The following is a 26,715-nucleotide window of genomic DNA, read 5'->3' as shown; positions in this document are numbered from 1 at the left end:
AAAACGTGGAATTTAAGAAGCGATACGATTTAACTCGTTAAATGTAATATTAAAATATAATATAATATCATTCAATTTTAATATTATGTTTAACAATATTTAATATTAATATTATTTTATATTATTTAATATTAATATTAGTATAATGTTAATTTTTCAGATATGGACTTTCAGAATTTCCATTCAGAATTTTAGGCTCGAATATTTCGGAGTTTGACAAGAGTTCGACTCTCGGCGTTTGGCGTTTTCAAATATTTCGAGAATTGGAAACTTCTACAGCTGGTGGAGAACTCTAAAATTGGCACGAGCTTCGAGAATTCACAGATTTCTCGGCAAGCTAGAGAATCGAGAAGTCTGGAGTTTGAAATATCGAAAGTGAGAACTCCAAAGGCTTGGGTGGCTAAAATCGGTTCTATATAATTCGCAGCTGCGAAACGAGTGAATTCGGGAAACTGAAACATTGAGAATCGAGGTACTTTGGTACTTGGAATTCCAAAGTCGAGAGCATTGCAACCAGGAACCGTAGGATTCAGAACAGTAAAATTCTAAATCTTCGATCCAGAAAATCCTGAAAGTTAAGAAACCTTAAAACACGAGCTCTTAGACAAGACAATATTGGGATTTCGAGTCCTAAAATTAATTTGTAGAATCCTAGAATTGTTGTTCGAGTAACACACAGCTGTTACCACCGCAACATCCATACGTCACGGTGCGAATTTTTCGACCCAGTTCATACGACATTGGACAGGTTACATCATCCGGGGAAACTATTTTGCAATTCAACTCGATGCAATTAAAACAACACGTACGGGCGCGTTGCAAAAGAAACAGGTCAATGAATGCAGAACAGATTGTAAGTTGACGATTTCAACGAGTCTGTCACGTATGTCGTACATCGTCAATCAGAAATTTAATCCTCGAGTTTGACAAACAAACAAACACATTTTTTTACTCCCGACTGCTACACATTCAGTCGTGTCTGTGAATATAATTTTGTCAGTACAAACAAAACACGTGGAATTCAAGAAACGATACGTTCAACTCGTTAAACGTATGTATAGTATGTAATATTAAAATATAATATAATGTTATTTGATATTAATATTAAAATGTAATATAATGTTATTTAATATTAATATTAACATAATATTGAAATGTAATACAATGTTATTTAATATTAATATTAACAAAATATTCAAATGTAATGCAATGTTATTTAATATTAATATTAACATAATATTAAAATGTAATGTAATGTTATTTAATATTAATATTAACATTAAAATGTAATTAATATTAATATTAACATAATATTAAAATGCAATACAGTGTTATTTAATATTAATACTAACATAATATTAAAATGCAATACAGTGTTATTTAATATTAATACTAACATAATATTAAAATGCAATACAGTGTTATTTAATATTAATACTAACATAATATTAAAATGCAATACAGTGTTATTTAATATTAATACTAACATAATATTAAAATGCAATACAGTGTTATTTAATATTAATACTAACATAATATTAAAATGCAATACAGTGTTATTTAATATTAATATAATAATATATTAATTAATATAATAATTAACATAATATCAAAATGTAATAATGTTATTCAATATTAATATTAATATAATATTAAAATATAATATTAACCTTTCAGACTTTCCAGAGCTTTCCAGTGGACTTTCAGAATTTTCATTTTTTTTTTTAAAGCAACGTCCACATCCGGAAGATCAAAGACTCTGAATGTTTTGTATATTTTATACATTATATTTGAATTTTCCATTAATGCATACAATATTCGCCGTCTATTTATAAACCGATCAATCCACACCGAAAGATTTATTCCCAATTGTAAAACAGATGTAAGAGTTAATAAAAAAAAAAGTGTTTGTTCGGCTGCTTTCTAATCCTAAACTACAACCGTCGATTGGAAAACAAGAACAAGAGGAATGGATCACCAAGTGTCAGACTTCCATTAACCTAACCTAACCTAACTGGGAAGAACAAGTTCGACTCTCGTTCTCGCGTTTCTAGATTTCGCGCGATCAATTCAATTCCTGCTCGCAGGGGAAAGAAAAATGATAAATTTTGCACGTGATACCGACGAGATTTCCTAACCTAAATGGGCCGCCATTTTTATCGACCGCTCAGCTAGTATTTTCTTTACAACTGCGTTAAAGTTAATTAGAAAGCGTGATTTTTATATTATGCGAGGATAGATCCTTATCTCGGCGAGATTTTCCGTGATTTCATTTGACTGCGAGATTCTTCGTTTAACATTGAGGTTAGGTTAGGTTGCGCGGAATGTTAGGTATTTTTTTTTTTTTCTAAATAAAAGATAAAGCTTACACAAAGCTTAATCGCGTGATTAAATAAAGCTGTTTCAGTGATTAAATAAAGCTTTTTTAAATGATTAATTAGTTCTGTTTTTTGTTTTTTTTTTTTCTGTGGTATATAAGGACTGTAGATTCTAGAATTTAAAGATCCATTTTTGAAATGAATTGTCTAGTTTCTTTCAGATATTTCTAGTAGTAACTTCTGGTGACTTTCAGAAAATTCATTTCTACAAATTTAAATCTCAGTATAGTCTTCCGATTTTCTTCTATGAGACTGAATTTAAAAAAAAGAAAAAGGAAAGAGCCTTTGAAAATTATCAGAGACACAAATATGCACGTATGTGACTTCAATAAATGGATAAATCGATTTGTCAGGCGAGTGATATTGACTCGCTAAATTCAAACTGCAAATAAGCGACACGTCACGTACATACGCTAGCTTCATATATATATATATTTTTCTTTTCAAAACAAACGAAATAAACTCGAAAATTAATATATATATATATATATATTTTTTTTTTAACCAAACAATTGAAACAACGTCGATACAAATAACAAAAACCTAACCTGAGAATTCGTATTTTCTGACGAACACGAGTAATTTGTTTTCAGTCGCGTGCGCCACGATGCAATTAAACGATATTTAATACTGGATGAGTAAGCGAAATGTCAAACTGACATTTGCGTAACAAAAAGAAGACAGAAGGTTCCGTCCGTGTGTAAAATCGTCGCGAAACGATAGGTTAGGAAGCATAAGTAGGAGACAAAGGAATCGTCCAACTGTGAGACCTTCAAATGTCGACTTTGATATCGAATCTCTCTCTGATCGATCGCCTTCATTTGCGTTATATTTATTAATATTTCAGTCACGTATTTGATGAACCGTAACCACGCCAGTTCTTTGTTTTAATCGAAAATAAAATACGTCTTATTATATCTTGTTAATTTAGACGTGCTTATCATCTTTCTAGAAGAACGACTCCAAGATTAATTTTACCTTGGTTTATGCTTGACTTTTCTCCTTCGTTCAAAAGGTTAGAATGGTAAGTAATAGTAAGATAATTACTTTGAATATAAATATTAATAAGTGTAACGATTTAAACGAAAAGCTTGGTCTGGATCGTTCGAGTTTGAGAAATAGTAAAAAAATATTTCGAAAGCACATGTAATCGCAAATCGAAATTCAAATATGTTATATACGATTGTTTTTACAATTTCTAATTAGCACTGCTATAGTGTTCGCAAACCGACTATAATTTGAACATCTGGCTGGATGTTTGTTCGAGTTTCTCGACTTGCTCGATCAATTATCAACCCGCAAGGTGAGTTAGATTAGTCTGGACAAGGCCACGATGAGTAACGTAGCTTCTAAAGACAAACGAAGATAAATCAACCGGCGTTTTTTAACTGCTCTAATACTTCAGCTAAAACTCGGCATTAAGAGACATTAAATCTCAAAGCGATTCCAAATTATCATAATTTTCCTCGAGATTCGACAAATTGTACAATACATTTCGTAATCTCGTTTGATTCAGTTTCAAATATGTTCTATACCTGTCATCAATCATTCTCAAGGAAACGGAAAAGAAATCCAAACACTCCAAAAATCTCTTCTTCAAGAACTCGTAAAAGTCACCAGACACTCGTCGCACTACTCTCTCTCTCTCTCTCTCTCTCTCTCTATCACCCCCAGGAAACTCTCCTATATATACCTGGCGTGCGTTTCCAAGAGCACAAAGGCAGCATAAAACTGTCAAACACCACCGATGCACTAACGATCAACACTGCACTAAACGGTCGATAGCCGTGGGAACGACAGAGGAGGAACACACGCTCCGGAGGTGGCCGTCGCCTTCTTCCACACGATTTCGCGTACGCGCTCGAGGCGCATTACGGCCAGCGGCTCGTTAAATAATTAGATTTAGCTGCGTTGGACAGTCTCTAAATTGATGTCACCGCCGCCGTCTACAGTCGAAGCCTTATGACGCACGGGCCGCGAATATAATGCGCGTCATTATCGCGTAGTTATGGCCGTCAGAGCCAATAAACACGTCTATCCGGCTATCGATCCAATTTTCTGCTGTCGATCACCGAAAAAAACGTCTAGTCGACTCTTTCTACGTTTCTGTTTCTCTTTCGCGGTTACTAATCTATAATCTACTTGCGTCGTACGTTCAACTAAGCCGCAATATTTTACAATTTTCACTTTCGTCCGTCGGTATTCTCGAAGACGATCGCGGACTGTGCGCACGCGCGATTCCCAGGGAGCAAATTCCACGCGCCGCAATTTCAACGCCGGTAAATTCAATCCACCGTGATCAATTTCCACGCGCAACAATTCGCCAAGCGCTGGGTAACTTTATGGGTTGTGATTTCAACGCGACTAGATCCAAAACGCGTCAATTCCACGGCAATTCGATTCTGCGCGCGGCAATTGGAAAACGGAGTTAAACACCATGCGCAGTAACTTCTGCGCATTCCAATTCCATGCGCAGTAGTTCCAGCGCAGTTTAACCTTGGGCGCATCAATTCCAATGCAATCCAATTCTAGGAGCCGCAATTCTATGCGCAGTTATTTCAAAGTATCCAAATTCTATGCACCGTAAATACGATGAAACAAATTTTCTAGAGTAATTCCAGTGCTGGGTAATTTTACGCGTTGTAATTTCAACGCGGTCCAACTCCGTGCGCAGTAACTTCTGCGCATCCCGATTCCATGCGCAGTAGTTTCAGCGCATCCCGATTCCATGCGCGGCAATTTCAGCGCATTCCAATTCTATGTGCAGTTATTTCAAAATATTCAAATTCTACGCATAGTAAATACTATGAAACAAATTCCTAGAAACGACTTCTTCCACGATACTTCGCTTTATTCGGTGGTCTATTAACCAAATTCCAGGAACTTTGAAAAAAACTCCGTAGTTATTTAGCAACAATTGGTTCTTGATTTTGTTGAAACTTCTCCCGATCGGCAAGTTTTTCATTTTCTTTCTTTCCTTTTTTATTCTCTTCCCCCTTTGGGGAACTCTGGGAGCATTAATTGGTAATCGGTTTACCCGTCGTTGCTGCGGAAGATTCGATTAGAGGCTGGGGAGACTGGCAAAGTCTACGAGGAAGCGACATCGTGTCTCGTCGGATCGATAATTCCAAACAACTTTCGAGCTGTTTAAAACTTGCTACTTAACCTTTATAGTCTCTCGTTACAAAGACTTTCACGGTAATAATATATCTCTTAGCTTTGACTCTGACCTTTTTATCTTCGGAAGAATCTCGCGCGCAATAAGAAACATTCTTCCTTCTTGACCATCTTCAATACTGACTTCCACTTCCTATCATAATGTATATCTCGGTCGTCGCATATATATATATATTTTTTACTGGCTATTTATTTCAGATATCGATATTTATATTCCATCAAGTATCCATTGCAATCTGCGCGCGATTACTTTCTCGAAATCGGGAGCAACGGGACGATCGGCGACGATTTCACTAAAAAAAAATGCTCTCCGCTCCGAACAAACCTTACATTTATACCTTCTTAAACACCAAATAAATCACGCGATCGTATTACACGCGCGATAAAACAAAAATTCCAAAAGTGCCACGACAAAAATCCCTCGGTGTTTCACTGTTTTGTTCCCTTCGTCTCTCGTGCAACAGCACGAATGTGTTTCACAACACCTATCCGGATCTACGTACGCGATTGCGATCGAGAACGCGATCGAGTTTTTCCGAGCGATGCTCGAACAACGCAGCAGCGATTTTCGTAACGCGATCGAGAAGAAACACAACACAGTCGACGTGAAAGTCTGTTAAACCGTACAACGTCCTTCCCTTCTCACCCCCTTCCCGCTCCTCTCGTGCAGGCCTCTCTTGCGTCAGTCTCTCTCGCTCCTTTTCCCGCGATCCGTTTGACTTTCCACGGGCGTAAACGCGAGAGCAAAACCGTTTAATAGCAAAGCCAACAGGCGTTTTATCTATCGCCCGAACTTACGTTGGACGAACCGAGCTTTCGCCGCGCGTCTTCGATTTCACCGGCTGGCCGCCATAGCGGTTGCCCCGGTCGCGATTTTTCAAAACGCTCGGTCGCTTTCTTCCATCCGACAAAACGTTTTCGCGACGAATCGAGGCTCAACGTGCCGGGGATATTATACAGGGTGTTTCGTAACTAGTGGGAACTGATTGTACGCCTAAAAATAATGAAAAAAAGTCATATAAATATATATATAACCTATCTGTCTTTGTTTATGAGATATAATGAATTTTCTGTTTTAATTACTTTTACAAAAGATGCTCGAAATGACCACCTTGCATTTGAAGACAAGCCTGCACGCGTCTTGTCATTCATCTGGTTACTCTCTCTATCGTTCCTGGTGTTTCTCGAATTTGTCGGAAGCCTTGCTCTATTCTATTTCGTAGTATTTCAGCATTTTCAATCGATGCTGCGTGTACAATAGATTTTAAATGTCCCCAAAAATGAAAATCTAATGGATTCAAATCCGGAGAACGAGCAGGCCATGCAAATAGGACCTCCACGACCAATCCATTTATTAGCAAAGTGTTGATTTAAAAATTGCCTGGCCACTCGGCTAAAATGCGGCGGAGCTCCGTCATGCATAAACCGCATACGAAGTCCAATATCGACTGCAACTTCCTCTAATATTTCGTGTAGACGCGTGCTCAAAAAAATCAACGTACTTTGTGCCTGTTAGTTTCCCATCAAGAAAAAAAAAGGTCCAATTAAAAATTTATCAATTATTCCTGGGTTTTCTTCATCCCAATTATGATTATTATGAAAATTGAATATACCATCCCTGGTAAAACTAGCTTACTAGAGTTTGCTCTGTTTATAAAATTCATTATATCTGATAAACAGACAGATAGGATTATATTTATATGACTTAGGATTATATTTATATGACTTTTTTCCATTTACTTTTAAACGTACAATCAGCTCTCCAAGTGGGTCCCACAAATTACGAAACACACTGCATTATATCGGGGATTTCGGTCACGATGCGATTTCCTTGACTCGAGGAGGAGAGGCTTGGTCGAAAGCAACGTCGTCGTCGTCAACGTGGGGATTCTGGGGATTTTCTGGTGTCGTTGAGATTGATACGTCGGGGCACAGACGTGGCTGGAGAGTATCGAAAGCAGAACAAGCATCGACGAGGCGAAATTGTTTCGATATTAGTTCCGGCTGAGATGCGAGATTCAATTCCCGTGGAATTTCGCCTCGACCGATGCCATAATTCCGTTCGCCAGTGTAAGAATTCCTTTCTGAGAAAAACACACACACGACAACTCCCGTTTGTCTTCTCTGTATGTAGAAACTCAACGCGAGATGAACTTGTACGTAGAATTTTTTTACGTCTTCGTAAGCGAAGAAATTCGCAGGGGGAAATCGAAGGCGCTCCGATTTTGACGCAAATGATCGCGGCGTGACACCGATTCCCGACGATGACCAACTTTGAGGAACCGGTGAAGAAATTCTAATGCAGGCGGTCCCAAAATTCGCGGCGAAGTGAAATTCTACGCGCCACGGGGATTCCGAAGGCCAACTTTAAAGCGATTGGACGCACTTGGCGCAGTTACAGTTACAATTACAGTCTCGGTGTCACGATTCCCCCAGGCAAAGCCAAATTCCACTACCAGAATATCTAAATCGCATTCGAAATTTCGAATTTCTAAAATCAACTTCAACGAAATTAATATCAACATTCCTGGAATTTTCGTCGCGCAATTTCTCCAATTTTTTTAATTCCCTACATTTTCAAACATTCCAAATTCCAACCCAGCCCAAATCAATCAACGCGGTGGTTCAATTTAAACGAAATTCAACAAGCTCGCCTCTTTGAAATTTCCATCGCGCTAATTTCTCTAGTTTCTTAACCGCTTTGCTCTTCAAAAATTCCAATTCTCACAATTCCACACGCATTTGTACACGTGCAAATGTGTATCCAAATCAAAAATGTGTTGAAATTTCGAACTCCTAAGCCAGATGAATCCACGCTGTATTCCAACCAAATCAAACACTTTGGAATTCCCAATTTCTTAACTCGTTCGCTCCTCAAATATTCCTAATCTTCACAACGTCACAGTCTTCAACGATTCTTCCTTACCGATCTCGCTCAAATTAAACACTTGAATCACCAGTTCAATTCGCAATTCCATCTAAGTTACCGCGCGACAGTAATCCAAATTGTACGCAGGCGCGAACGAATTGCAACGAACCGCGCTTGACGGCGGATACTCGCCGGCCGATTCGAGATATGTCGCGCGTGATTCGTAATTTCGACGATTTGTTTAAAAATCAGCGAGCGGCCTGGCGCCACGGAACGGACGAGGCACACACGCTGTCGCGTTTGTTTCGCGGTTTCAGGTTGACTGGCTGGGTTCGCTCGCCGCGACTCGCTCGGATGTTCGCCGGGAAACCGACGAACTGGAGTGCACCCCACCTCTCTCTCGATGGACACGACGTGGTGACGGGTCTCTCCCGTTGTCTCTCTAGCCATCTATGCGTCTCTCCACACGTTTTCATCTGGGTTTTTCTTCCATTAACCGAACGCGCTTGCTACGACGTTAGGTTCAATTTATAAAAATTATTACTGTTTCAACTAAAATATTAATTTTAGAATTCTTTAAAGTTTCAATTATAAAATTAATAATGAATTTTGGATAATTATAATATTAGTTGTATATAACAGGTACAATATATATATATATATATATATATATGATACAGTTATATGATATATAAAGTAGTTTATATACAAGTAGTTTTTAATAAAAAGCCAATTAAAGACTTGTACCGTAAGGATATTCTTTGATGTTAGTTAAAATTGTCAGTTGCTAAAACAGTTTAGCTATCGCGTATACCAGGTCTCTAATTTCAATTTATAAAAATTATTAAAATTGATAATTAAACTGTTTCAACTAAAATATTAATTTTAGAATTCTTTAAAGTTTCAATTATAAAATTAATAATGAATTTTGGATAATTATAATATTAGTTGTATATAACAGGTACAATATATATATATATATATGATACAGTTATATGATATATAAAGTAGTTTATATACAAGTAGTTTTTGGCCAAAAAGTAACCAAAAGCCAGGTATCTTTTGTGTGTGTGTGAAATTTTCTTCTTTTCCTTTTTTTTTTTTTTTGTTTCATTTTCCTTTGCGAATGTACTATGATCTATTTTGTACTTGTAGAATATTCACATTTTTTTCTAGGTCCGTTAATCTAACTAAATAAGGAGAAAACCTTTTTTTTCATTTAATTATTATGACAAATTTATTTGATTCATTAAAATGTAATAGTAATAAAATTAAAAAAAAAACACATGCTTGAATGATAGACATTGAAATTTCCAAAATTAATAATGAATTTTGGATAATTATAATATCAGTTGTAATAGTTACAATATATATTATACAGTTATATGATATATAAAGTAGTTTATATACAAGTAGTTTTTAATGAAAAGCAAATTAAAGACCGTACGGATATTCTTTGATGTTAAAATTATCAGTTGCTAAAACAATTTAGCTATCACGTTTGCCAGGTCTCTAATGTCAATTTATAAAAATTATATAAAATTAATAATTAAACTGTTTTACCCACTGATGGTTTTAATATCAAAGAATATTATCTGCACCTTTGCAAGAGCAGCTTCTGCTCGACGAAATGTCACCAACCGACTTCGTTACAGCCTCTCGTACATTAACGTTAAAATACGAGATTCACGAATTATTCCTCGACACTACTTGCGGAATATTTGGCCATGCAAAGCCACGAGTTAATTTGACACTTGTTTTCGCGTAGACGATATTCGTAGAAAACGGAAACACACGACTCGGTTAATCGAGTCGCGCTCGCCGAGCGCATCAAAGCGGCCAACTAATCGGATAAACTCATTTCGTTATAATAACGGTACAGCCGCCGCCTCGTACACACCGAGAGAGAGAGAGAGAGAGAGAGANGAGAGAGAGAGAGAGAGAGAGAGAGAGAGAGAGAGAGAGAGAGAGAGAGAGAGACGAGATTCCGGTAAATTCGTTTTGCCCACCGGTGTTTACCGGCGTGGAAATGATCGATGCCTCCGCGCTCTCCTCGGCGCTTCTCTCTTGCGAAAGAGCCCCTCCGCTCCTCTCGCTCATCGCGCGCGATTGTCGTTCGAGACCGACAACGAGATGTCCACGCGAACATGTGAATTCGAGCGTGAAGAAGCAAGCACAGCACCGACAACGAGTGAAAGTCCCGAACTCGTCGCAAAGCGAAAGCAAAACGGGAAAACGAGCGACCACGCATCTCGCGGCGTGTATAAACCTGGCTGCCACCGTCGAAACAACGAAACGTTCCTCCCCCTCTTGTTCTTTTTTATCGACGCTTTACCGTTTACCACCGTATCACGCGCCAACTTCCGGTTGCTACGCCCAAACCGACAGAAGATCGTCACATCGGAGGATTCGCGGCGTTTCCGTGGCTTTTACAGCGTTTTGCTTCAGACATAGAGCGTGCTTCGTCACTTACAATTAGTAAATTGTCACGCTTGCACTTTAATTAATTTATCTGTTGTGTTTTACGTTATCGATTTGTGTGACAGACGGTATGGTAGATTTCTTCGCAGTGGGATGTAACTGGGACGACAATTTTGTCAAGTTTTCGTAAAGACAACATATAAGAGTTTGATGATTTAAATTTATATATCTAATTCTATATATGTAAATTATTGAAGAAATATAACTAAGAAAATAGGTAATAAAGTTTTGTAATTTATAATTGAAAATATATTTATCTTCATTGAATTTAATCTTACAGTATTTCATTCTAAAATCACTTCATATTTAAATAATATGAAATATATTCTTATGAATATTATGATTAAACTTGTCGTTAATAATATAATTCTAAAAATTAATATTTTTATAATTACTGAAAATAATGTTGTATCTTTGAAATCGCAATTCGATCCTTTTTATTAAAGTATTTAAATAAATTATTAAATTAAAAAATGATAAATGCCTGTTTCTCACTTTTAGGAAAAAAATTTCCTCAATTTTTTTTTACTGTGAATTCTCGAGTCTGCAGTATTAAAATACAAAAGATAATTAAATACGACAATCTGAGTAATACTATTATTATACTATATAAGTACAATATTATAATATATACTGTTATGTGAGTATAATAATATAATATTTACTACATATATTACTATACTACTACTATACAGTACATACTACACTATACTATACTATATTACTATATAAGTACAATAATAGTATAATAATACTTATAAATATCATATAATATTATTATAAATACTATATAATGTAATAAGTATAACGATACCTACATGTACTACATAAATATTGTAATACTTATAATATATATTATTATTATATTTATATAATATATATTATTATATAAGTATATTAATATAATATTTACTACATATATTACTATACTATTACTATATAGTACATACTACACTATACTATACTATATTATTATATAAGTACAGTAATAGTGTAATAAGTATAATAATACTTATAAATATCATATAATATTATTATAAATACTATATAATGTAATAAGTATAACGATACCTACACGTACTATATAAATATAGTAATACTTATAATATACATTATTATTATACCTATATAATATATATTATTATATAAGTATAATAATGCAATATTTACTATATATATTACTATACTATTACTATACAGTACATACTACACTATACCATATTATATTACTATATAAGTATAATATAGTATAATAATAGTGTAATAAATATAATAATACTTATAAATACTATATAATGTAATAAGTATAACGATACCTACACGTACTATATATAGTAATACTTATAATATATATTATTATTATTATCATCACAATATACAATGTATATTATACAATATAAAACAATATAATATAATATATATTATACAGTATAAAACAATATAATATAATATATATTATACAGTATGAAACAATATAATACAATATATATTATACAGTATAAAACAGTATAACAAGCAACGTAATAATTAATAAAGTCTAACAAACAGGTACAATAAACAAGGAGGAACGGCTGAAAGGTTTGGTGGCAAGTTTTCGGTAAACATAGGTGGAGAGCACGTGTTTATCGTTGTTGGAGGGGGAGGAGAGTTGCTCGCGGAACAGCGTCGCGTGGTGTTCCCCGAGGGGCCCATTCGTTGCAAAGTTTGCCGAGTCCGCGAGTGGAAAATCAAGCACGTCAGCGCGGCGGGGCCGTCTCTCCGCGTGTCTTTACGTAACGAGTTCTGATTAACTCGTACCAGGCGGAGACGGTTCGTCGGCGGCAGAAGAAATGCCAACGAGCGTTTCGCGAACTTAAGAGAAGAGGCTGACTGAGATCGAGGGTCACTATCGTACGCAGTCGATCGTGAAATCTTTCGTAATACAGAAAAAAAAAAAAAAAAAAAACTATGTTAGTTCTATGAAAAGACTGTGTTCCTTTTTTTCTAGAATTTCTAGGTTTCTCGGAATTTTTGTTTTATTTTGTTTTGTGTATCTTACGAGAGGTAATTGTCTCTGTAAAAAAAGCAATCTTGAAACTTTTGTTCTACTTTGCTATTTCAGGGATATCTGGAGCAATTGTTTCTCATAAAAGTTGAAATTTCCAGTTTATTTTGCCTCGTGTACCTTGAGAGGAGGCTTCTTTTTTTTGTAAAAGGGATATTTCAGAATTTTTATCTCGTTTTATTTTGTTCTGCGTGTTTTAGCAGTATTGGGTCTCTTTTTGTAAAAAAACGCTGTTTCAGAAACGTTTTACCTCATTTTATTTTGTTCTGCGTATCTTGGCAGTATTAGGACTCTTTTTTGTGAAAACTTTATGAAAACTTTTTTTGCTCTTATCCCCTCTCCCCCCAAAAAGATAAATATTTTCATAAAATTCTTTCTTCTTCGACTTGTCGTTTGTCCAATCAAACGACAATTCATCTTATCCCCATCCAAGAAATAATTTTCTTTCGCAGGCTATCGAGCCTCACGCTCAAAGTCACAAATACACACGATTAAATATATTCTGCGTGGCAAACTTCGAGGAGAATCGACTTTCGCCCAGGATTAGAATGTCTCGGAGAGTGAGAGAGCTTGGCCTTTGCTCGCCGACCATTTACATTCGTGGAGGTTAATGGATCGCGGCAGAAAAAGGAACTCGAGTCTGTCCTTTCGATTTGTACGCGACGACGGCTGTATGTAACTCCTCCTCTTCGTTTCCTTCGACACTTGGCTCGAAATTTTACATTCTTCTCTCTTTCCCACTTTTTCGAGCGAAGTACGACGTTTTCTAACGTTTTTACAATCCATGCTACGCAATAATTTCCATTGGTCAATTCATTAGCACAAAAAGCACTCGTCGATTTTCGCCATTTTTTTTTTTCTTTTGTCGTTTATTTTTTGAATTTTTGAACGGAATGAGAGTTGAACGACAAAAATTCAAGAAAACCCAACATTTTGCCATTTAATTCTAACGTTCGTTGTTCAATAAAAAAGGTGCAAAAAAGATTCGTCGTTGCAAAGAGGAGACTTCGATCTTCAAGATCGTGGTAAATTCAGTCAGGAAAAAAAATTTTTCTGACTTTTAAGAAAACAAGTTTGTCGAAGCGGAGCTTTAATTCACATCTAAAACAAAACTAACTGGACCATAACACCTTTTCCTTTTGCGATGCTGTAACAGTTGAAAATATAGACAATTCCTGAAACCACCTCTGTCTTGTAAGAGAAAGTGAAAATTGAGATATCACTGTCAGAAATTTCTGGGGAACGATCGCGTCAACGTGCAAGATTGGCGCGATATCGCGCGCAGTTGAAACTGGCATAATCTCGATCCAACCGGTCGGTGGCGCCGCCTGAAAATCACACACAGTCTCTGCACCAATTTCAGCGAATAAAACAGTCTCCTCTTAATTGATCTCATTGAGCCTGCTCGAGAAACCGAGTTAATTCAATTCGTGGACATCGTGTTGTTTTCGTCAGGGAGATAAAAATCTCGCCGACATAATATATTCGTTTAGCCTATCCTTTCATCAGATTGCCGAATTTTAAACTGCATTCTCAAGATAAACGACTTTGACGAAAACCTGCAAAGGACAAAAAGAAAAAAAAAAAAAAAAAGAACAGGCTTTTATACGTAAACGCTTGCACGTAACCCCTTGCATTGGCAACTGATTGCGGACCATAACGAGTGACCGAACCGTTTACAATAATTCGTCGCTTTCTTTTTCTTTTGAACACTCGTCGGTGTAATATGACTATTGAGGATAGAAACTATTGAGAAGTAATAAATTTATTATTCGTTTTGCCTGAGTTATACTTAAATATACTTAAAAACTGAGGAAATATTGCAATTTTGGGACAAATTACAGCGCAAGTGGTTAACCTCTGATTGCGGACCATAACGAGTGACCGAACCGTATACAACAATTTGTCGCTTTCTTTTTCCTTTGAATTCGTCGGTATGATATCACTGGACAGAAATTATTGAGAAGTAATAAATTTATTATTCGTTTTGCCTGGGTTATACTCAAATATACTTAAAAACTGAGGAAATATTGCAATTTTGGGACAAATTACAGCGCAAGTGGTTAATAACCTCTGATTGCGGACCATAACGAGTGACCGAACCGTATACAACAATTTGTCGCTTTCTTTTTCCTTTGAATTCGTCGGTATGATATCACTGGACAGAAATTATTGAGAAGTAATAAATTTATTATTCGTTTTGCCTGGGTTATACTCAAATATACTTAAAAACTGAGGAAATATTGCAATTTTGGGACAAATTACAGCGCAAGTGGTTAATAACCTCTGATTGCGGACCATAACGAGTGACCGAACCGTATACAACAATTTGTCGCTTTCTTTTTCCTTTGAATTCGTCGGTATGATATCACTGCATAGAAACTATTGAGAAATAATAAATTTGTTATTTGTTTTGCCTGGGTTATACTCAAATATACTTAAAAACTGAGGAAATATTGCGATTTTGGGAGAAATTCCAGCGCAAGAGGTTAACCACTTTGCGGACCATAACGAGTGACCGAACCGTATACAATAATTCCTCGCTTTCTTTTTCTTTTGAACTCGTCGGTATGATATCACTGGACAGAATTTATTGAGAGATAATAAATTTATCGTTCGTTTTGCCTGGGTTACTCAAATATACTCAAATATACTTAAAACTGAGGAAATATTGCAATATTGGGACAAATTCCAGCGCAAAAGGTTAACCACTTTGCGGACCATAACGAGTGACCGAACCTTATACAATAATTATTCGCTTTCTTTTTCCTTTGAACTCGTCAGTATGTCGCTGGATGAAAATTATTAAGAAGTAATAATTAAAAATTATTAAGAAGTAATATCATTTGTTTTGCCTAGGTTACATTTAAATATACATAAAACTGAGAGAATGTTCGCAATTTGGGAGAAAAAATTCTCGAGGCACGTCGTTCGAGCGCAAGGGATTAAAAAAGGCGAGAAACGAGGAAGTTGGTTCGCTAGGGTGTAATGGAATCGTGGCCCATTGTGGTACGCGAGCTGTGAAACGAGCTTTAAGGCGCGATCGCAACGACCGTGTCGCACGTCTGTTCGCCCGTGATAATTGAGAAAAACCGGGGCACGGGGAGGTGTGTGCCTATCGTCGAACGAACGCGAGAGGAAGTAGATCGAACGTGGCTTCGCCCGAGAAGGGAAGGAAGAAAAAAAAGAAGAAGAGGAGAGTGAATGAAGCGATGAATGAAATCCCCCGACGGTGATATCCACGTCTTCGCGAACAGACGCCCGGCAGCTCTTTCTTTCCAGAGCGAGGGGGACGTGGAATCACGTGAAATCGATTGCAGTTGGCTCGAAAGATTGATTTTCTTTGGAAATTGCTTTTTGATAATATGGGTAGCGTAGAGAAGAAGAAAGTTTAAGAAGCGAGTACGAGGGTTTAACATGTGTTTAATAAGATTCAGATTTAGGGTTTATTCAAATGTTATAAAAAACGATCACAAATAATCAATTATAGTACAAGTAGTCAATATAGATATTTATATAATCACGCAAATACATTTATCGTGATTAATTATGCAAAAAAAATTGTAAAAATTATAATTGTCAATTTATATAATTATATACATGTAACTGTAATAATTACATTGTAATGCTACATAATAATATATCAATTATAATTATAATAAATAATAATATATGAATTATAATTATAATAAATTATAATTATATAAATTATATTTGCAATATATATGCACATATTTATAAGCATTGATAAAAAAATGTCTAATATAAAAGTTTCTCGCATACGTACTATCGTATTATACAGATCATTTCAAACGTTCTTTCATCTACTGCTATATTTGGAATTTCAGGTATTTATTGATTCATAATACTGCATAGAGCCAATGTTGAAAGTGTCTTAAAAACTGCTGATCGTTGTTGCTCAGAATTTCTAGAACATCGACGGATTTATGCGCACTTGCCTCGAAATTACGTTCCGAAGATAAATCCCTACGTATTGCAACAAAGTTTCATTTGTATCGTGGAAACTCGCCTCTTTATCCGCGTTCTTTCGTCGTTTGAGTTCGTTTTAGTTCTTTACCGTCTCGAGCGACTTAACTCGGATATTCCTCGCTGTCTAAACTCTCTAGTTTACTTTTACTGCCTTAAATGCCTTAATTTCAAACGCCTTGTGGATTTAGCCAGTTACGAGGTCGTTAGATTCGTCTCGTTCCCCTACATTCACGAGATCTAATTTTTAATTGGTCGAGTGTACAATATTTTATGTGAAAGATATTGCACAATTAGAAAAATATCGAATTTTTCAGCGTTGAATTTCAAGATATTGAATTTCGTCATAAAAATTGTATTTTGTTTGTAAAATACACGAAGGTGATCTAGAATATGTTTTAACGTCAACAAAATCTTCAAATCTATGCATTGAACCTTCGTAAGCGGAATCGAAATTCACAAACTTATATCGAATAAAAAAAAAAAAAAAAAAAAAAAATGAAATTCATCTCGAATGTCAAAGATACGAATGTTCAAAAATATATTTGGAAATCACCGAAATATTCGCCGCGTTTATCCAAATCTCGCCGACAGCCGCGATGCATCGTTGTTCGAGAGGCGACGTCGTGATATTCCCTCCGCCCCCCCGAAAGTTGGCGCGAAGTCAACTTTCGACAATTTTAGCCGCGGCTCCAGCCACGGGATCCCCCTTCGCTTATTCTATTTTCCATATGAAAATAGAGAGAGCAGCCACGAACCGCTGGTCAACAATGATCGCACGTACGACCGATTCGTATCGCGCGAACGATACTAATCGCCGTCTGAGAATCCCCGGACTTCAGACTTCTTTCTCGTCTGAGCGTCTCTCGGACCGATGATCACCTCCCTTCCACGAACAAACAGTGAAAAGAAAGAGAAAAAAAAGAGAAAGAGAGAGAGAGAGAGAGGAGAAAAAAAAGAAGAGCGAGTAGAAAACACAGTTAATACAGCAGGAGAGGAAATAGAGTTTCGTGTTATGCATAATACATTTGTTTACTGAACCCTTTGTAGGCCGCTCTTTCCTAGCCAGCGGCCATTGGAAAACGCGATACCAAAACGAAATTCATGTTACATTAACTTTTTAGAACGAGGAGGAATGCTTTGGTTACCGTTTCGTGGTGTAAATGTCTTTTTTTTTTTTTTTTTTTTTTTAAGAAGCTGGGATTATATCGAGGTTAGGCAGATGCACGCTCTTCTAGTTTAATCGGTGAATCTCACGATCGGAAAGTAGGTCGAAGGAAGTATAGGGAATTCGATGGAGCCACACTCGGTCCTGATAAAAGGCACAACGGATTCGAATGGAGTGGGAGAATATAGGGAATTTATAGAGAATTCTGAAACGCAGATAAATTTCTCTAGTAGAAAGAATGGGGGGATTTTTAGAAAAACACTTGAGAGTTTTAAAAAATTACAACAGATCGACTGATTTCAAAATTTGTATCTGGAAAATTTGGATCTGGAGATTTTTTTTTTTTTTTCTGAAAAACGTGAAGTAACTAGCTAACTAGCTTACCTAACCTCCAAATGTTCGAAACGAGCTTTCTTTAGATATAATTCGCTTCTATTAAAGGAACGAAAGAAACTGAATAATCCTTAACATAACCTAACATACTTTTTTGAACACAGAAATCCAGGAGAATATTCACCGAGATTAAAATCGATCGAAAAACCACCACTTTGCATACGTATGTACATATAACGCTAGAACTCATTCCTCCTACCATTTTCCCCTATATTCCCCTAGATTCCCCCTCCGAATTAATACGATATTAATACACTATTAATTACTCGTGTCTGTCGAAATAAACATTCGAAGGCCAATGAATTGTTTCGTAATGCGAATTAATTACGTAGAATCACCAGGTATCTGGTGGATTTAGTGAAACGTAACAAAGCACTTTCACTTCCTGTTCCACATAAAACTGTAACTGTTCTTTTTTTCTATCTTTCTTTCTTTCTGTGTTTCGTTTAATTTAATTCTACGATACACGAATATTTGAAGATAAGCATCACGAGTTCGAATTGACGAAGGTAAAGGAGGAGCGCAACGAAAGGGTAATTGATTGCACGGCAGTGAATCAATCCGGAAGTGCCATTAACCAACGTCGAGGCTTCGTGGTGTTAACTTAATTGTTTTTCTCATCTTTACGATCGTAGCGAGAACGAGGGACGATTACGATTATAATATGGAACAGGAGACTAAATTTTAACAAAATAACACGAGAATTTTGTTATCAGCTGAAAAATTACGAACAAACAAAGGATTTTTAATTGGAAAATTGCGAATTTACTTTCTCAGATATATCTTGATTTCAAAATTCGTTGAAGTTCTAGCTGTCCCTTTCTTGGAATTAATCTCGACTCACGTCCCGAAATTGCGATATTTCATTAGTTTTAAGTATGTTTAAGTATAACCCAGGCAAAACAAATGATAAATTCATTAATTCTCAATAACTTTTATCTACTGATATCATACCGACGAGTTCAAAAAGAAAGCGACGAATTGTTGTACACGGTTTGGTCACTCGTTACGGTCTGCAATCAGTTGCCAGCGCAAGCAACAATATACGAAATTCGATGGAAATTCGCACCCAGATGTTCTCGTAATCCTCGTAATCAGAGGCTTTTAGCGGAACGGCTGTGCAATTGTACGGTCTCTTTTACAGTTAAGTATTATGCAACGATGACGTCAGTGAGACGAGAACGACAAAAGCTTTTCAAAGCCTTGACGCTATCTGTACGAGTGTATCGGTGATAAAACTTCCGTAAGAATTTAGATTAAATCTCGGAAAAGTTGTAACGGTATTACGTGTGCCGCCGGGAATAGCCGAATGATTTAAAAGTTCGTGCGAAAGAAAATAAAGATGAAAGAAGAGGACGAGAAAGAAAGTGCAAAAAAAGGAAAAGAGAGCATGAGTACTGAGCTCGAACGAGAAACGAAATTTGACTCTTGAACTTAATTGACAGACCGTGGACTTTTACACGCAGTTCAGAATATAAATTTTTAGTGTGTGCCAAATTTACTGCCCCTGCCAAAACAGAAAAAGACGCATCTGAGATATTTTCTAAATGACGAATAGTTTTGTGGATAATTGCACTTATTAAGTTAAGATTAAAATGGGACACCCAGTATATATGTATATAGGAAAATTTAGATCTGGTGATTTTTTTTAATGGAAAACGTGAAGTAACTAGCTAACTAGCCTTCCTAACCTCTAAATATTCCAAATGAACTTTATTTAAATATTTACAATATTTATAATTTTTTTTTCTAAATTTATGATATTATATTTAAATAAAGTTCGTTTGGAATATTTAGAAAGACTTAGAATATTTATATAATATAATATTATATATATATATATATATTATATATAAATTTTATAATAAAATTAAAAAAAAATTTATAAATATTATAAATATTTAAATAAAGTTCGTTTGGAACATTTAGAGGTTAGAAAAGCTATTTGAATATTATAAATTTCAAAAAAATTTATATTATAAACATTTAAATAAAGTTCGTTTGGAACATTTAAAGAGATTTAGAATATTTATATATATATATATATATATATATATATAGGAAAATTTAGATCTGGTTTTTTGGAAAACACGAAATAACTAGCTAAATAGCTTTTCTAACCTCTAAATGTTCCAAACCGAACTTTATTTAAATATTTATAATGTTTATAAATTTTCTTTTTAATTTTATTACAAAATTTATATATAATATTATATATATATAGTAAATATTCTAAACGAACTTCATTTAAACATAATATTATAAATTAAAAAAAATTATAAATATTATAAATATTTAAATAAAGTTCATTTGGAATATTCAGAGGTTAGGAAAGCTATTTAGCTAGTTACTTCACGTTTTCCAAACAAATCACCAGCTTTAAATTTTCCTGTATATATAAATATATTTAAATAAAGTTTGTTTGGAATATTCAGAGGTTAGGAAACACAAATAAATAAACAAATAAACAAATAAATAAATAAATAAATAAATATATATATATACATATCCATTTATATAAAAAAAACAGCAGTTACTTTTTGGCCAACCTAACGAATGCTACTTAAACATCGTCAAGTATCTGCCAATATATATACTATATTTTTCGCCAAGTATCGCTCAGCTTGCGCGAGCGCGAATGGGAGGATAGAATGATCGATATCCGTGTTTCGCTAGAAAGTGGCACGTACGATTGTTCCTCTCGAGCGTATCATCCTTCGGGTAAACCGGGCATAGCCGGAGGATCGACGAGGAGCCAAGTTTAAAATTATATTCGTACGTATTGTACGTATATGTATGCACACGATCGTTCCGTACGTATAGTTCGCCATCCGGGATCGAGTTACCGGGTGAAAATCGTCGTGTAGGAACCGTTTTACTCGAGGCGTGTGTAACGTGGAAACCGGCGGTGATCCGATTGTCTGATCTCAACTTCTGTCACGGTAGAGTAAAGTGAATCGAGGCTTGTTAGCGTCATTATACTCGTGGGAGTGTAGCTGGATCGCGCGAGTTCATCGAGTTATGCGCCTCAATGGGGAGTATTATTAAACAAAGTTGCTCCGTCGTAAAATTAGCATCGCTCGGCTTTTGCGTAGGCTCGGACGACGATGTTCAATTTTCGTATTTTTATGAACAATGGAAAGTTACACGCGCTGCTAAATAATTGCATCGCGGGGGTTTGCTCGGACAGTTTGCTCTTGATATTTTATTATATATCAAGAGGAAAGAACTCTGTCGACGTTTTAACGAATGACTTGTCGAACAGAGAAATCTTCGTCTCGTTTTCATCTCTTGTGCTGTGAATGAGTATTATCATAAAGTATACTCGTCATGGAGAAGTGGCAATCATAGAGTACGCTCGTCCAGTACGCGAGAAAAGTAATGACAATTTGTTATTTAAATTAAACTTTTTGTAGAAGACAAAACGTTCGTGAATTTTGGACTCGACCAGTTCCTTTTTACATCGTTTCCAAATATTTTCTTGCTATTAACATTATGTTTAATTAAGTTAAACAATCATTGATCTTTCAAAAAAAAAGAAAAAAAAATAGTTTTATTTACACTTGATCCCACAGCTAAGAGGTTTCATTGATGACAAATTTTGCGCCTCAAGGTCCTGAGTTACTTAACTACAGCCATCTTTTTAATTAAACAGCTTTTAATAGCCCATCCGTTTCGCTAGATAGCTCTTAAATAGCTAATCTGTTTATTTTCACTGAAGCTCGGTCTCAAATTCCAGAGGGTTTTTATGCCTTCTTCACAGAAACGCTCTTCGATCTACTGATCTATCGAAGTGAACTTTCTCGTATCAGGGGCGCCTCTTTGCACGCTGGTGTGCGTCTCGTTACATCTCCAATAACGATACCGAACGCAGGAACAAAGTTACGACAGGTAACTGCCGACGAGACGGAATCCGGTAGCGTGTAAACGCCCGTGAGAATCCGTTGTTTCACCGTTGTCGCGGATCAGCATCGCGCCGGATAACAGGGCAGAAAGTGAGACGATTCTCCACCGCGAACAGCAAAACGCGGCACAGCAATCTTCGCGAAACGATCGCGGAACTTGGTGTATCGCCCTATTAAAATGTATCCCGCGAGTTGGTATTCAATTGCTGCCCCCGTATCTGTGCAACGTTTCGTACAAGATTGCGTAAACAGACGATTCAAGAGTTGTTGCGAATAATACAGGGTGTCCCGCAAGTCGTAGCCAAGCGACTAGGTGACTCTACGTGTAAAGACGAAACGTCGAAAAGAAAGGACGAAAACAAATTGTTTACTAAAGTCTTCGTTTTCGAGAGAGAAAAAAAAAAAAATCGAGTACAGTGACATTTAATTTAGTCAATTGTAGACGTGACAGAAAAGGATAATTAAATCATATATCACGATACGTTAGACCGTACGTTTTACGTATTGTTAAATCGACAAACGCATGTGATCATTGGCGACACATTGGCGACACGAGAGTGGAGAGACTCTACATCTCTAATGTGGAGACAGTGGGTGTTATCAATATGGGGCAATGTGTAACTTTTATTATTAATATTAATCATATTAATATTAAAAATTTAATAATTTTAATATTAATATTTTGATAATATTAATATTAATATTTTGATAATATTAATATTGAAAATTTAGTAATATTAATATTAATATTGAAAATTTAGTAGTATTGATATTAATATTTTCATAATATCAATATTGAAAATTTAGTAGTATTGATATTAATATTTTGATAATATCAATATTGAAAATTTAGTAATATTGATATTAATATTTTGATATCAATATTGAAAATTTAGTAATATTAATATTAATATTTTGATAACATCAATATCAAAAATTTAGTAATATTAATATTAATATTTTGATAACATCAATATTAAAAATTTAATAATATTAATATTAATACTTTGATAACATTAATAATAATATTTTAATATTTAATATTTAATATTTAATGTTTCAATATTTTAATATTTAATATTAATTAATTAATCTAATATTAATAAACCTTTCTTCTTTCCTTTCTTCGCAATTCTCTCCAAAATGGGACCAAAAAAGTTCTCTAGAAAAAAAAAAAAAAAAATTTCTTTCCTCAGTTTATCGATTACTTGCTACACACTCCCGAAGATAAACAATTATATTCAAGACACCCTATATGACGATGAGCGTGTTGAGAAGATAAATCGTAAAGTCGAGCGGTTAAAAATCTCACGCAATTGACAATTTGCTCGTTTACTACGAGCGAACCGCTTCAAACAAATCCAATCAACCATTACCATCCACCACCACCCCTCCCACCAAACTATCGGACTCCGAAACTCCTCAAAACTCGACACCCATTCGCCGTCCCCCTAGATGAAATTCCCTAGGGAGGCGATCGCGGGTCCTCGAAAGGATTCATGGAAACTCGAGCACGCCCCGAGGAATCGAGTTTCGATTCCATCGGCGAAATCGTGTTACGCCGTCGAATCGATCGCGGCAACGTGGCCGCGTTGTGACACGAATAAACTATCGCGCGCTGCCGTTTCCAGCGAATTCCCCGTCGCTTTCTAGGACGTTCATCCATGTGTGTTCGCTTCGATTCGCCCGATAAAATGTATATTTCTCTCGCTTCCATCTATTTTATTTCCTCAAGGATTTTATAATATGTTGAAATTTTTATAATATGTTGAAAGTGTTCTTCTAGTTGTCGTTGTTGTTCATTGGATTTGGAAATATATATATATTTTTTTTTTCCATCGTTCTTTGCCATGTCTGTTGGCTTCAATTCGACGATAAGGTGGACATTTTTCTCGCTTATCTCTATTTTATTTCGTTCTCAAGGATTTTATAATATGTTGAAAGTGTTCTTTTAGTTGTCGTTGTTGTTCATTGGATTTGGAAATATATATATTTTTTTTTCCATCGTTCTTTGCCATGTCTGTTGGCTTCAATTCGACGATAAGGTGGACATTTTTCTCGCTTATCTCTATTTTATTTCGTTCTCAAGGATTTTATAATATGTTGAAAGTGTTCTTCTAGTTGTCGTTGTTGTTCATTGGATTTGGAAATTATTTTGGAAATTATTGTTACTTGGATTAAAAATTAACTTCAATGTACGCATGTGTGTATTACTATATATTACCATATATTCGCGAAAGAAAAATGATTGGCCCTACGATTATTCTTCAGAATAAGAAATTTAAAAAAAAATATATTCACGACAATAATAATTATTAGTGACGTATTTATTAATAAATTTGTTTCTATTATTAATAGCTGAACAAACTATTAATATTTTTATTAATTTTTGTATGTACTACTCTTAATAATTAATTTTTGTGTGTATATAAATATATATATATGTGTNGTGTGTGTGTGTGTGTGTGTGTGTGTGTGTGTGTGTGTGTGTGTGTGTGTGTGTGTGTGTGTGTGTGTGTGTGTGTATTTCTATTATTTAAACGTTATATTTAATATTAATAAGCTACAAATATTTATGTATGTTAATGCATGCAAATGCATGGAAAGAAAAATGACCAAAAATTGGACAACGACTATTTCAAAGTACAGTTCAAAAAATCAAAAATTTTACAATGAAGAAAGAAAAAGAAAATCGTCCCGCGTCGAACGTTCGGTCGGTTATAATGAATGCACAAATATTAACATTGAGTATTAATTTTTCCCACAGTTATTTTCTAAAGGAAGAATTAAATTAAATCGCGAAAGGACTACCTTCCGCGGGTGGTGAATTTCACATTCCCCGCGCGAAATAAGAATGCAGCAAGAGGATATAAAAACCGCGGACAACAGGCACTGTCCCTGTAATTAAATTCCCGCTTCACCCCCTTAAAGTCTAAACTAAGTCGGCCCACCCTCGTGAAATTATAACACGCGACGCGACTAGTGTCCGTACGTCGTCTCGTTTTCTGTACGTCTACGTACGGCGGAATCGTAACGCGGGACACACCGGGAGAACCTGGTTAAATTGTAATCTTCCCCCTTGCCCGCGCGGCCCCTACACCATCGCGATTCGCAATTTCCAGCTAAATACGCTCCGCCGTCTAATCTCATTGGTTAAACTAGCTCTGATGTCTTTTATGGGAATTAAAAGGGTGGCGTGTACACCCACTCGCGAGGTTAATGAACCGTGAAATGAACTCTCCCTTTGAACAGATACTCTTTTCTGTTGTTGTTGTTGTTGTTGTTGTTGTTGTTGTTCTTTCAACTCGAACACGAATTTGGATTTCGATCTGTTAGAAAGGACAGTAGTCGATTTCGAAACCAATTTCGAATTATTCCCAGAGAAACTTCGTTTATTTTCGAGACTAGACGTCGTATTCTCAAAACAAAAGGAAAGATTTTTCAAAAGGAGGGGAAAGAATTTTATAAACGACTGGGACAAACTCGGTGCAAGACGATGGAGTAAGGAAATCTCGCGTGAAAATACGACTAGAGGGCCACACAGTCCGCGGGAAAATAAACGTGTCTCTTGAGGCTAGTGGAAAACCAGTTTCCCCATCGCGTCGACTATGCAGTTTCTTTCACGGTAATACTCACTCTACATGCCAGGTATCTCCCCGGTCTAGCCGTGATTGAACCATGAATTGAATCTTTTATCGAACTCGGGCTTACCTGCAACAAAATAAAGAAGAAAACGTTTGCGTGAAAACGGTCCATTTGTCGTAGAAAAGCTTTCGATCTCGAACTTCTTAACCACTTGCGCTGGCGACTGATTGCGGACCATAACGAGTGACCGAACCGTATATAACCGTATATAACAATTCGTCGTTTTCTTTTTCTTTTGAACTCGTCGGTATATCAGTAGATAAAAATTATTGAGAAGTATTAAATTTATCATTTGTTTTGCTTGGGTTACACTCAAATATACTTAAAACTGAGGAAATGTTGCAATTTTGGGATAAATTCCAGCGTAAAAGGTTAACCACTTGCGCTGGCAACTGATTGCGAACCATAACGAGTGACCAAACCGTATACAACAATTCCTCGCTTTCTTTTTCTTTTGAACTCGTCGGTACAATATCACTGGATAGAAATTATTGAGAAGTAATAGATTTATCATTAATTTTGCCCGGGTTATACTTTAATATACTTAAAACTGAGGAAATATTGCAATTTTGGGACAAATTCGAGCACAAGAGGTTAACTCCTTGCGCTGGCGACTGATTGCGGACCATAACGAGTGACCGAACCGTATACAATAATTTGTCGCTTTC

The 26,715-nt window shown here is 35.7% G+C and overlaps 1 protein-coding gene across 5 annotated transcripts in view; it reads right to left on the bottom strand.

Moving 5' to 3' along the window:
* LOC122539108 (IQ motif and SEC7 domain-containing protein 1) overlaps positions 1–26,715 on the bottom strand; it is a 118,406-nt gene that overhangs the window by 44,907 nt on the left and 46,784 nt on the right. Inside the window, exon 1 of one of the 5 annotated variants that reach the window (XM_043673748.1) lies at positions 8,482–8,789. The exons of 3 other annotated variants lie outside the window; for them this stretch is intronic. The gene's annotated coding sequence lies outside the window, so the exon portion shown is untranslated. Of the gene's footprint in view, positions 1–4,071; positions 4,590–8,481; positions 8,790–26,715 lie in introns of those variants that run through there. One more of the 5 variants, XM_043673747.1, reaches the window with a different exon arrangement.

This window comes from Frieseomelitta varia, unplaced genomic scaffold, assembly GCF_011392965.1.
Source record: "Frieseomelitta varia isolate USP_RPSP 00005682 unplaced genomic scaffold, Fvar_1.2 scaffold_191, whole genome shotgun sequence".
Lineage (NCBI taxonomy): Eukaryota > Metazoa > Arthropoda > Insecta > Hymenoptera > Apidae > Frieseomelitta > Frieseomelitta varia.
Note: the sequence above shows the minus strand (reverse complement) of the source record. Positions and strands in the feature narration are given on the sequence as shown.